The 9,309-nt window shown below is 39.9% G+C and overlaps 1 protein-coding gene and 1 pseudogene across 1 annotated transcript in view; both read right to left on the bottom strand.

The window, feature by feature from the left end:
* MYO3B (myosin IIIB) overlaps positions 1 to 9,309 on the bottom strand; it is a gene marked incomplete at its 3' end in the record, with an annotated part of 319,055 nt that overhangs the window by 119,731 nt on the left and 190,015 nt on the right. The gene's annotated exons all lie outside the window — the stretch shown is intronic.
* Positions 319 to 545, bottom strand: LOC104995522 (annotated as a pseudogene).

Genomic DNA, 9,309 nt, shown 5'->3' with positions numbered 1-9,309 from the left:
CTGGGATGTGGGGGGAGCTAAGGTTGTCTGCGCTTCAAGCGCTGTGACTCCTGCTAGGGCTGGTTCCCCCAGGCTGAGCTTGAAGGGCCTGCACCCTTGAGAAGGGAGCTGAGGAGTGTGTGTGTGTGTGTGTGTCCTGAGCTGTGGAAGTCGGCAAGCTGAAGTCTAAATAAACAGAAATTGGACAACAGATTCCAGAGGTGTCAAAAATGAGGTCATTGACACTTTCTTTTTTCCTAAACTAGAGGTTTCACACATTTATTACTGAACCTACTAGTACAGAGGCAAAGAAACAAAAAGAAAAAATAATATCCCTCCCTACTTCTCACAAATGCCCAACTCTCCAGAGAGTGGTGATGTCTTCATCTTGATGTGGTAAGAAGTATATGCAAGTGCATACAGACCCAGCTTGGTTCTTCTCCACTGTCTCCTCTTAGAGTTGTACCTGATTTTAAGACTAGTTTTCCTATTAGAATCCACTGGGGGATTGGACAGTTCTGCTTTTGTTTCTTGGCCAGGAATTACTTGATCCTGAAAGTCTTGTGAGAAGAACAGAATCAACCACACATCCCACGATGGCAGGGAAAAGGAAGGAGCCAGTGACACTTTCAAAAGTCAGTTTCAGAACGGTGATATGGCCAATTACGAAACATAAAAATAATAGCCACTGTTGGCTGGGCACAAATGCACATGAAGCAAGTCTTCTTGGGGTTGAAATTCCAGCTCTACTCCTTAACAGCTGTGGTCTTGGGACATGGCCTCTTTTGACCTCACTTTCTATTAAATAGGGATAATATTAGAACTACTTTACAGAACTGTGAGGATTAAGCAAAGTATATGACATGTAGGTCATATCTGAATGGTCTAGTGGTTTTCTCTACTTTCTTCAATTTAAGTCTGAATCAAATCCCTTATGATTATATAGTGGAAGTGACAAATAGATTCAAGGAATTAGATCTGATAGAGTGCCTGAAGAACTATGGACGGAAGTTCATGACATTGTACAGAGGCAGTGATCAAGACCATCCCCATGGAAAAGAAATGCAAAAAAGCAAAATGGTTGTCTGAGGAGGCCTTACACATAGCTGTGAATAGGAGAGAAGCAAAAGGCAAAGGAGAAAAGGAAAGATATACCCATTTGAATGCAGAGTTCCAAAGAATAGCAAGGAGAGATAAGAAGGTTTCCTCAGCGATCAATGTAAAGAAATAGAGGAAAACAATAGAATAGGAAAGTCTAGAGATCTCTTCAAGGAACTTAGAGATACCAAGGGAACATTTCATGCAAAGATGGGCACAATAAAGGACAGAAAAGGTATGGACCTAACAGAAGCAGAAGATATTAAGAAGAGGTGGCAAGAATACACAGAAGAACTATACAAAAAAGATCTTCATGACCCAGATAAGCACGATAGTGTGATCACAACCTAGAGCCAGACATCCTGGAATGTGAAATCAAGTGGGCCTTGGAAAGCATCAGTACGAACAAAGCTAATGGAGGTGATGGAATTCCAGTTGACCTATTTCAAATCCTAAAAGATGATGCTGTGAAAGTGTTGCACTCAATATGCCAGCAAATTTGGAAAAGTCAGTAGTGGCCATAGACTGGAAAAGGTCAGTTTTCATTCCAATCCCAAAGAAAGGTAATGCCAAAGAATACTCAAACTACTGCACAATTGCACTCATCTTACACATTAGCAAAGTAATGCTCAAAATTCTCCAAGCCAGGCTTCAACAGTACATGAACCGTGAACTTCCAGATGTTCAAGCTGGATTTAGGAACCAGAGATCAAATTACCACCATCCGTTAGATCATCGAAAAAGCAAGAGAGTTCCAGAAAAATATCTACTTCTGCTTTATTGACTATGCCAAAGCCTTTGATTGTGTGGGCCACAACAAATTCTGGAAAATTCTGAAAGAGATGGGAATACCAGACCACCTGACCTGCCTCTTGAGAAATCTGTATACAGGTCAGGAAGCAACAGTTAGAACTGGACATAGAACAACAGACTGGTTCCAAATAGAGAAAGAAGTATGTCAAGGCTGTATATTGTCATCCTGCTTATTTAACGAATATACAGAGTACGTCATGAGAAACGCCAGGCTGGATGAAGCACAAGCTGGAATCAAGATTGCTGGGAGAAATATCAATAACCTCAGATATGCAGATGACATCACCCTTATGGCAGAAAATGAAGAACTAAAAATTCTCTTGATGAAAGTGAAAGAGGAGAATGAAAAAGTTGGCTTAAAGCTCAAAGTTCAGAAAACTAAGATCTAGCATCTGGTCCCATCACTTCTTGGCAAATAGATGGGGAAACAGTGGAAATAGTGAGAGACTTTATTTTTGGGGGCTCCAGAATCACTGCAGATGGTGATTGCAGCCATGAAATTAAAAGATGCTTGCTCCTTGGAAGAAAAGTTATGACCAACCCAGACAGCATATTAAAAAGCAGAGACATTATTTTACCAACAAAGGTCTGCCTAGTCAAAGCTATTGTTTTTCCAGTAGTTATGTATGGATGTGAGAGTTGGACTATAAAGAAAGCTGAGCACCGTGAACAAATGATGCTTTTGAACTGTGGTGTTGGAGAAGACTCTTGAGAGGCCCTTGCACTGCAAGGAGATCTAACCAGTCCATTCTAAAGGAAATCAGTCCTGAATATTCAGTGGAAGAACTGATGCTGAAGCTGAAACTCCAATACTTTGGCCACCTGAAGCATAGAACTGACTCATTGGAAAAGACCCTGATGGTGGGAAAGACTGAAGACAGGAGAGAAGGGGACGAGAGAGGATGCAATGGCTAGATGGCGTCACCAACTCAATGGACATGAGTTTGAATAAACTCTGGGAGTTGGCAATGGCAGGCCTGGTGTGCTGCAGTCCATGGGGTTGCAAAGAGTCAGACACGACTGATTGACTGCACTGAGTGAACTGATGAGTGTAGGGAACAGAGCCTGGTATGAGTAAGAGCTATATATGTTAGTTATTATTATAATTATCTTCCAGGTTCTACATATACATTATATAATGTCACCCTTACAGTAACCTTCTGAGACAGGTATTCTCAGCCCCAATTTGACAACTGAATACCAAGGATCAGAGAGGTTAAATACTTTCCCCAGGGTTACAGAGCTATTAAGTGACACTGCTGGACAGCACACACTGCTCTCCCATGGCTGCCTCGTCTTGATGATGAGCCCAGCTGCACTTGGGGAAGGGCTGAGAATGAAAGGACATGGACAGATGTGTGAGCCATGCCACCATCTCTCCACCCCTAGCCCATGCACACAGCTCACTGCCGACTATCACTTGTCTATTTCAACTGCAGATTCTTTTTGATGTATGTTATGAAACTCAAGCATGTGTTTTCTTTTTTTGAATAAATGGTATAGATGGTAAATTCAGACTAACCTTATCTAAAAGTCATCTAACAAAAAAAAATCTACAAACAATAAATGCTGGAGACAGCGTGGACAAAAGGGAATCCTCTTACACTGTTGGTGGGAATGTAAATTAGTATAATCACTATGGAGAACAGCATGGAGTTTCCTTAAGAAACTAAAAATATTGCTGGATCAATCCCACACCTGGACATATATCTGAAGAAAGCCATAATTTGAAAGGATGCATGTACCTGGATGTTCACTGTGGCACTATTTACAATAGCCAGGACATGGAAACAACCTAAATATCCATCAGCAGGGGAACGGATAAAAGAGATGTAGTGTGTGTGTGTGTGTGTGTGTGTGTGTCTATACACACACACACACACATACTCAGCCACAAAAAGGAATGAAATAATGCCATTTGCAGCAACACGTATGGACCTAGAGATTGTCATATAGAGTGAAGTAAGTCAGAAAGAGAAAGACAAATATTGCATAGTATCGCTTACACGTGGATCTAGAAAAATAGTGCAGATGAACTTATTCGCAAAGCAGAAATAGAGTCACAGATGTAGAAAACAAACTTATGGTTACCAAGAGAGAAGGTAAGGGGTGGGATGGATTCGGAGACTGAAATTGATACATATACACTACCTTACATAAAATGGACAATGGATGAGAACATACTGCCTAGCACGGGGACCTCTCCTCAGTGCTGTGTGGGGACCTAAATGGGAAGGGAATCTAAGAAAGAGTGTATGTACTCTTTCATATATATATATATATATATATAAACTGAATCACTGGCATGAGTAAGAGCTATATATGATATATATATAAAACTGAATCACTTTGGTGTACAGCAGAAACTAACACAACATTACAAAGAAACTATACTCCAAAAAAATTAATAAAAAAATTAAAATAAAAGTCACTTAACATAATATGCTACAAGCACTAATATGAAATCTATGACGTATGCTACAGACTTGGTCTCTTACAAGTTCCAAGTGCATTTGTTGGGAAATAAACAGAATATTCTGACAAGAGTCTGGGGCACCTACTTTACCATGCCATTTGCGTATTTTGGATTAGGCTGAACTCCTCATTGCCACAGTTCTCAGGACAACAGTATATTTCAGGTATGTGCAGATATTACACTGTGTTTCAAACTTCAAGTCACACTAAGGTTTGTACCATGAGAAAAGCAGATTTTATCAGCTGAGTTTACAGGTGGAGTATAAGTGAGATTGAATCGGGCCCTTGGTGTTTTTAGATGATCTATTAGGTGATCAAAATTAGATGCTCTTCAGGGAGAGATAACCTTGAAACACACAGCTTTATTCTTCTCATGAAGGGGAAAAAAAATCTCAGTTTTTCAAAATGAGAAAGAAGTTGGGTTGCATTTATAAATATATTGATCAATATGTTTAGAGAGGACAGGAGAATTGGGAGTTTTTTAAATTAGAATTTTTTTAACTTCTCCATCAGTTTTTATTAATTCACTAATTCCCTATAGCTCAAGAGATGCTAATTAATTCAAGAAACCATAATGCTAATCATTGGCTAAATAAATCTAAAATGGAAAGAGTCTGTCACCAGAGATACCACTGCTCATTTTAATTAGAATTACCAATTCGTGAAGTAATATAAATAAAGGTTATTGTATCCTTCTACTCAGGCGATATTAACCCTGTGCATAGCCACCTGAGAATCCATCAGGACTTAAAAAGCCAAGAATATTTGTGGAACCTTATCAGTCTCTGAGTTAGGATATTTATCATTCCAAGAGTGCTGTTCACTGATACTATAAAGCCATGTGGAATTAAGCTGCCTTGAAATGCAAAATGGAGAATGGCGAAGGGCTGAGAATTGTTGCCTTGGAGGGAGTACAATCGATGTCAAGAAATTAACCATTCCAAAATGATTACCTTTACAAACATTCAGGCCTAGAGAAAAGCAGATGTTCCAGGTCTGAGTTTCAATTTTTAAGGAATAAATTTATGTAAATGCCCATTTGTTTTAGTAGTTTTGTAGCTCAGAGTGATCTCACCTTGTTAACATTCAGTGCAACTGTTTATAGCCATCTGAATGTCATTTGCAGGGATAGGAAAGGTTGCCTCAGCATTTCATAACTACATGGCAGGCATGACCACGATGCTCACTCCGGGAAACCACCTGCACGCTTAGCTACTCAAGCCAGCCAGCCCTGGAAAGAGGTGTGTGCGTGGGCAATCATGTGGTTCAAGTCATCAATGAGTCTGAAGCTGAATAGTCAGTACTCTTGGCGGATTTGCCCTTGACTAAGAGAAATCCATCTTTATTGTCTCACTAATCGGCTCAAAAGACATTGATGATGAAGTCCTAAATCTAATTTCTAATAAAACCCCAAAAGGTTCAGAGGCAAATGAAAAAGCACAGCTCACAGATACCTTTTGACCAAAGGTTGGTAAAGAATTTTTGTAGATTAGTCCAAAGACCTGATATTGGTTTGAACTAAAAAGAGAAGTGACGTCCTTCAGAACCAAAGAGAACCTGGTAAAGGAAAATTATTGTCATCTTATCAAAAGGCTACTTCTGAATGGAGCTTCCAGACAAAATAGAAATCTGTCTGGGACTTCAACCAGATAACCTTGTTATGCAAATAGCTTTAGCCAAAGGGTAAAGGGCTGATAATGAAATCGCTACAAAGCCAGCTGCACATTACAAAGGTGACAAAAAACATCAGGCAGGGTCCTAGCATCTGGATAAAAAGCAGTGCAGAATTCATGTGAGCATCATGTTTAATTTATCATAACTAAGCTGTCAGGAGTCATGCTTTGGCAAATGCTTAGCTAACACACGTAAATGAGTCAATTATCACTAACGACCAAAGGTTCAAAACCAAACAGGCTGATGTTTCTTTTTTTTTAACCCTCAAAATAGGTTTACTAATAGGATTTCAGAATTTAAAATCTCTTCTGCTGTCTCCAAATTAAGAAGAATGCTGGAAACATATCTAAAAACACTAAGCTACTTCCTGACACTTATAGCCTGCCTCTGCTCCCACCCCAGCACTTATTGCACTTGCTCTCGCTCTCTCTCTCTCTCTCTCTCTCTCTCTCACACACACACACACACACACACACACACACACACAGTCCCCTGTCTACATAGCTGTGATCACTGGGCTGCAGCCTGACCAATTCCTTCAGATCCCTGCAGCAACAATGAGAAGCCATGAGGTCCTTTGATGAATGGTGACCATCATGGACCAAGAAAGACTTAAATTATTGAATTGACGCTGATATGGCTCAGCAGTTACATGAGAACCAGGTATTAAAGATTTTAAAACTTAAATTTTTCTAGTCCTATTTATTCTTTAGAAAGAACTAGTTTAGTTTACTTTAAATCAAGGCACCGTGGCTCCATCCACAATGGAAGTTGAAGAAATTATCTAGATAATTCAGGCTAAAAAAATTTACCAGATAACCCTCTTCCCACCTCAGTTTCAGCAATAACGAAAAGTTTATGATCTGAAGATCTTAATCCTTCATAGTTTTCCCTTTTCCTTCCCAAGATGAGTAAGGTAAGGCTCTCTCTTTAAATAGACATTTCTAACCCAGTGAGTATCTTTGTTTACATTTAATTAGAGATTTGAATAAATAGAATGAAATAGAAAATTAAAATCGCATTTGGTAGGCTGGTTCCTAATAACCAAAGGGTAATACTTTGGAATAGTAAATAGTTTTCTACCTAAAGATATAAAATACAATAATTGTTCCTAATCTTGACAGTAATATTCCTAAAAATTTTGTAAAAGGAAAATTCATGGTTAAAAAAATCTCAGATGTTATGGGGAAAATAGAATTGAGGGACTGAGGTCAGGAAAGAATCTATGAACACCTATAACATATAATATTTTCACTAATAAAACCAGTAAGGACAAGTCATTAAATAAAGATAATACTGATCACATTTTTCCATATCTTAAATTAGTAATAAAGCACACTATCACTTAATTTCTCTTTACCTTCACTGGTTCTTTAGAACCTTTTCAGACTCTCTCTCCTCTGCCATTTCAATAAGATGCTTTTGCTATGTAGCTGACGTATGCATACTAAAGGCACTGTTTACTGTGTTGAGTCCTCCGTTCTAGTACCAACATTTTTCTAAGTCTAAAGCAACTCAGAATGAGCACATATAGAATTCTCAGAGTTGGGGAAAACTTAACCAGATTTAAATGGGAATATAATGGGATCTGCCATAAAGAAAAATCAATAGTAGAGGGGAATTTCTATACTATATTTAATCCTGAAAGCCACAACCCTATCATCAATTACGTACCTTTATTCCCACATCTATCCATTAAATACTGTGCTTACTTTAAGAACACAAACATACTCTTGAAGCCAAAACTTTGGTGAGTAAGTCAAGTCACATTTTAGAGGCATGCTGCCATCTATGGGGTCGCACAGAGTTGGACACTACTGAAGTGACTTAGCAGTAGCAGTGTTTGGTATAGGAAAGCGTATTTGTGAGTATGTGGTGTGGTTTTCTAGGTCAACAGTTTTGAGAAGGTCAGTCAAGGGCATCTGTGTGAAGCAATGGAATGAAAAGGAAAACTCTGGAGTCAGCTTTTGCCAGCAAAATCATGAGAACCCTAACTCCTGGGTTTCTTTCTCTGGGGTCATCTGAAATGCGTTTCCAGCCACCAGGATGTCTGTAGCTCTCCAGTGCCTTCCACCTCTTCCTTTGGCTTCCAAATATCAGGAAGTGGCTCTTCCTCTGCTCCTCTGAGAGCATCATCCCTTCTGCTATATCTGTTGTTCCTCTCAACACTGCCCACGATCACCACCCTTGACTTGCGGCTGCTTTTGCATTCTACAGTCACTGCAGAAACATCAGAGTGGGGACCAAAGGGGCAAGAAAATGTCCTCCATCCCTGGCCCTGAATTTCATGGTCACATTCCAACACAGCCATCCTTAGAGTTGTGGAATTCTTAGACCTCTTTACCCCTCCTCCCTTCTGACGATGATAGCAAAAAGCTAGCAGGGATTGACTGGACAAACAATTTCAGGGGCCTTGAATTACGCTGTATTTGAAATGAAAATGAAATACAGGTTCACAGCTCTTTATACAAAACCCTTGGGGCCAAATATGTTTCAGAATTCAGAATTTTATCAAATTGTAGAAAAGTAAATCAGTGCATTTACTGTATGTTATATAACATCCCAGCAGGATCTGGGGCAGCACACTGTAATCAAACACATTAATATATCTGCAGCAATTCACATGAATATTCACACTGAGTAGGACAAATAATGGCTATAAATAGCCTCACTTCAGTTTAGATCATGTGTTGCCACCAAATCAGTTCACATAAGGTCAGGGCTTGCAGCAAAATGACTCAAATACAAAAAAAAACTTCTATTTTTCCGAGTTCTTTGGGTTTTGGAATTGTGAACAAGGGATTGTACTGTGCTTAAGTAAGGCGATCAAGAGACCCAGCTTGCTTCCTTGCACTGTCTTTGTGGAAGCTAAGTCTGCACATAGGCATAAGTTAGAGAAATTTGTATTGACCCTTTCCTTCTTCCTGTTTATCAGCTATTTTGGTCACATCTTTTCTCCCTCCATTACCCTTGAGCCCCTTGTTTGATACACTAGATGCTGAGGGCACCGCTATAGCTTATAATCACCTTGTCTAGATTCCTGCCCCCCACAGTTCACCAGGCCCCTTTACATAGACCCCACCAACACTGAGCACCTTCCCCAGATTCAGGACTAGTGTGGTTTCTCCGTCAGGCGACAGCGCTCAGTCCCCATCCTATTGGTGCTACTGTTGGTTCTGCTCCTGTCTTCAGTCAGTTCAGTTGCTCAGTCGTGTCCGACTCTTCGCGACCCCATGAATCCCAGCACGCCAGGCCTCCCTGTCCATCACC

This window comes from Bison bison, unplaced genomic scaffold (genome assembly GCF_000754665.1).
Source record: "Bison bison bison isolate TAMUID 2011002044 unplaced genomic scaffold, Bison_UMD1.0 scf7180017864282, whole genome shotgun sequence".
In the NCBI taxonomy this organism is placed as follows: Eukaryota; Metazoa; Chordata; class Mammalia; order Artiodactyla; family Bovidae; genus Bison; species Bison bison.
The sequence above is the reverse complement of the archived record's forward strand: the minus strand, read 5'-3'. Positions and strand labels throughout refer to the sequence as shown.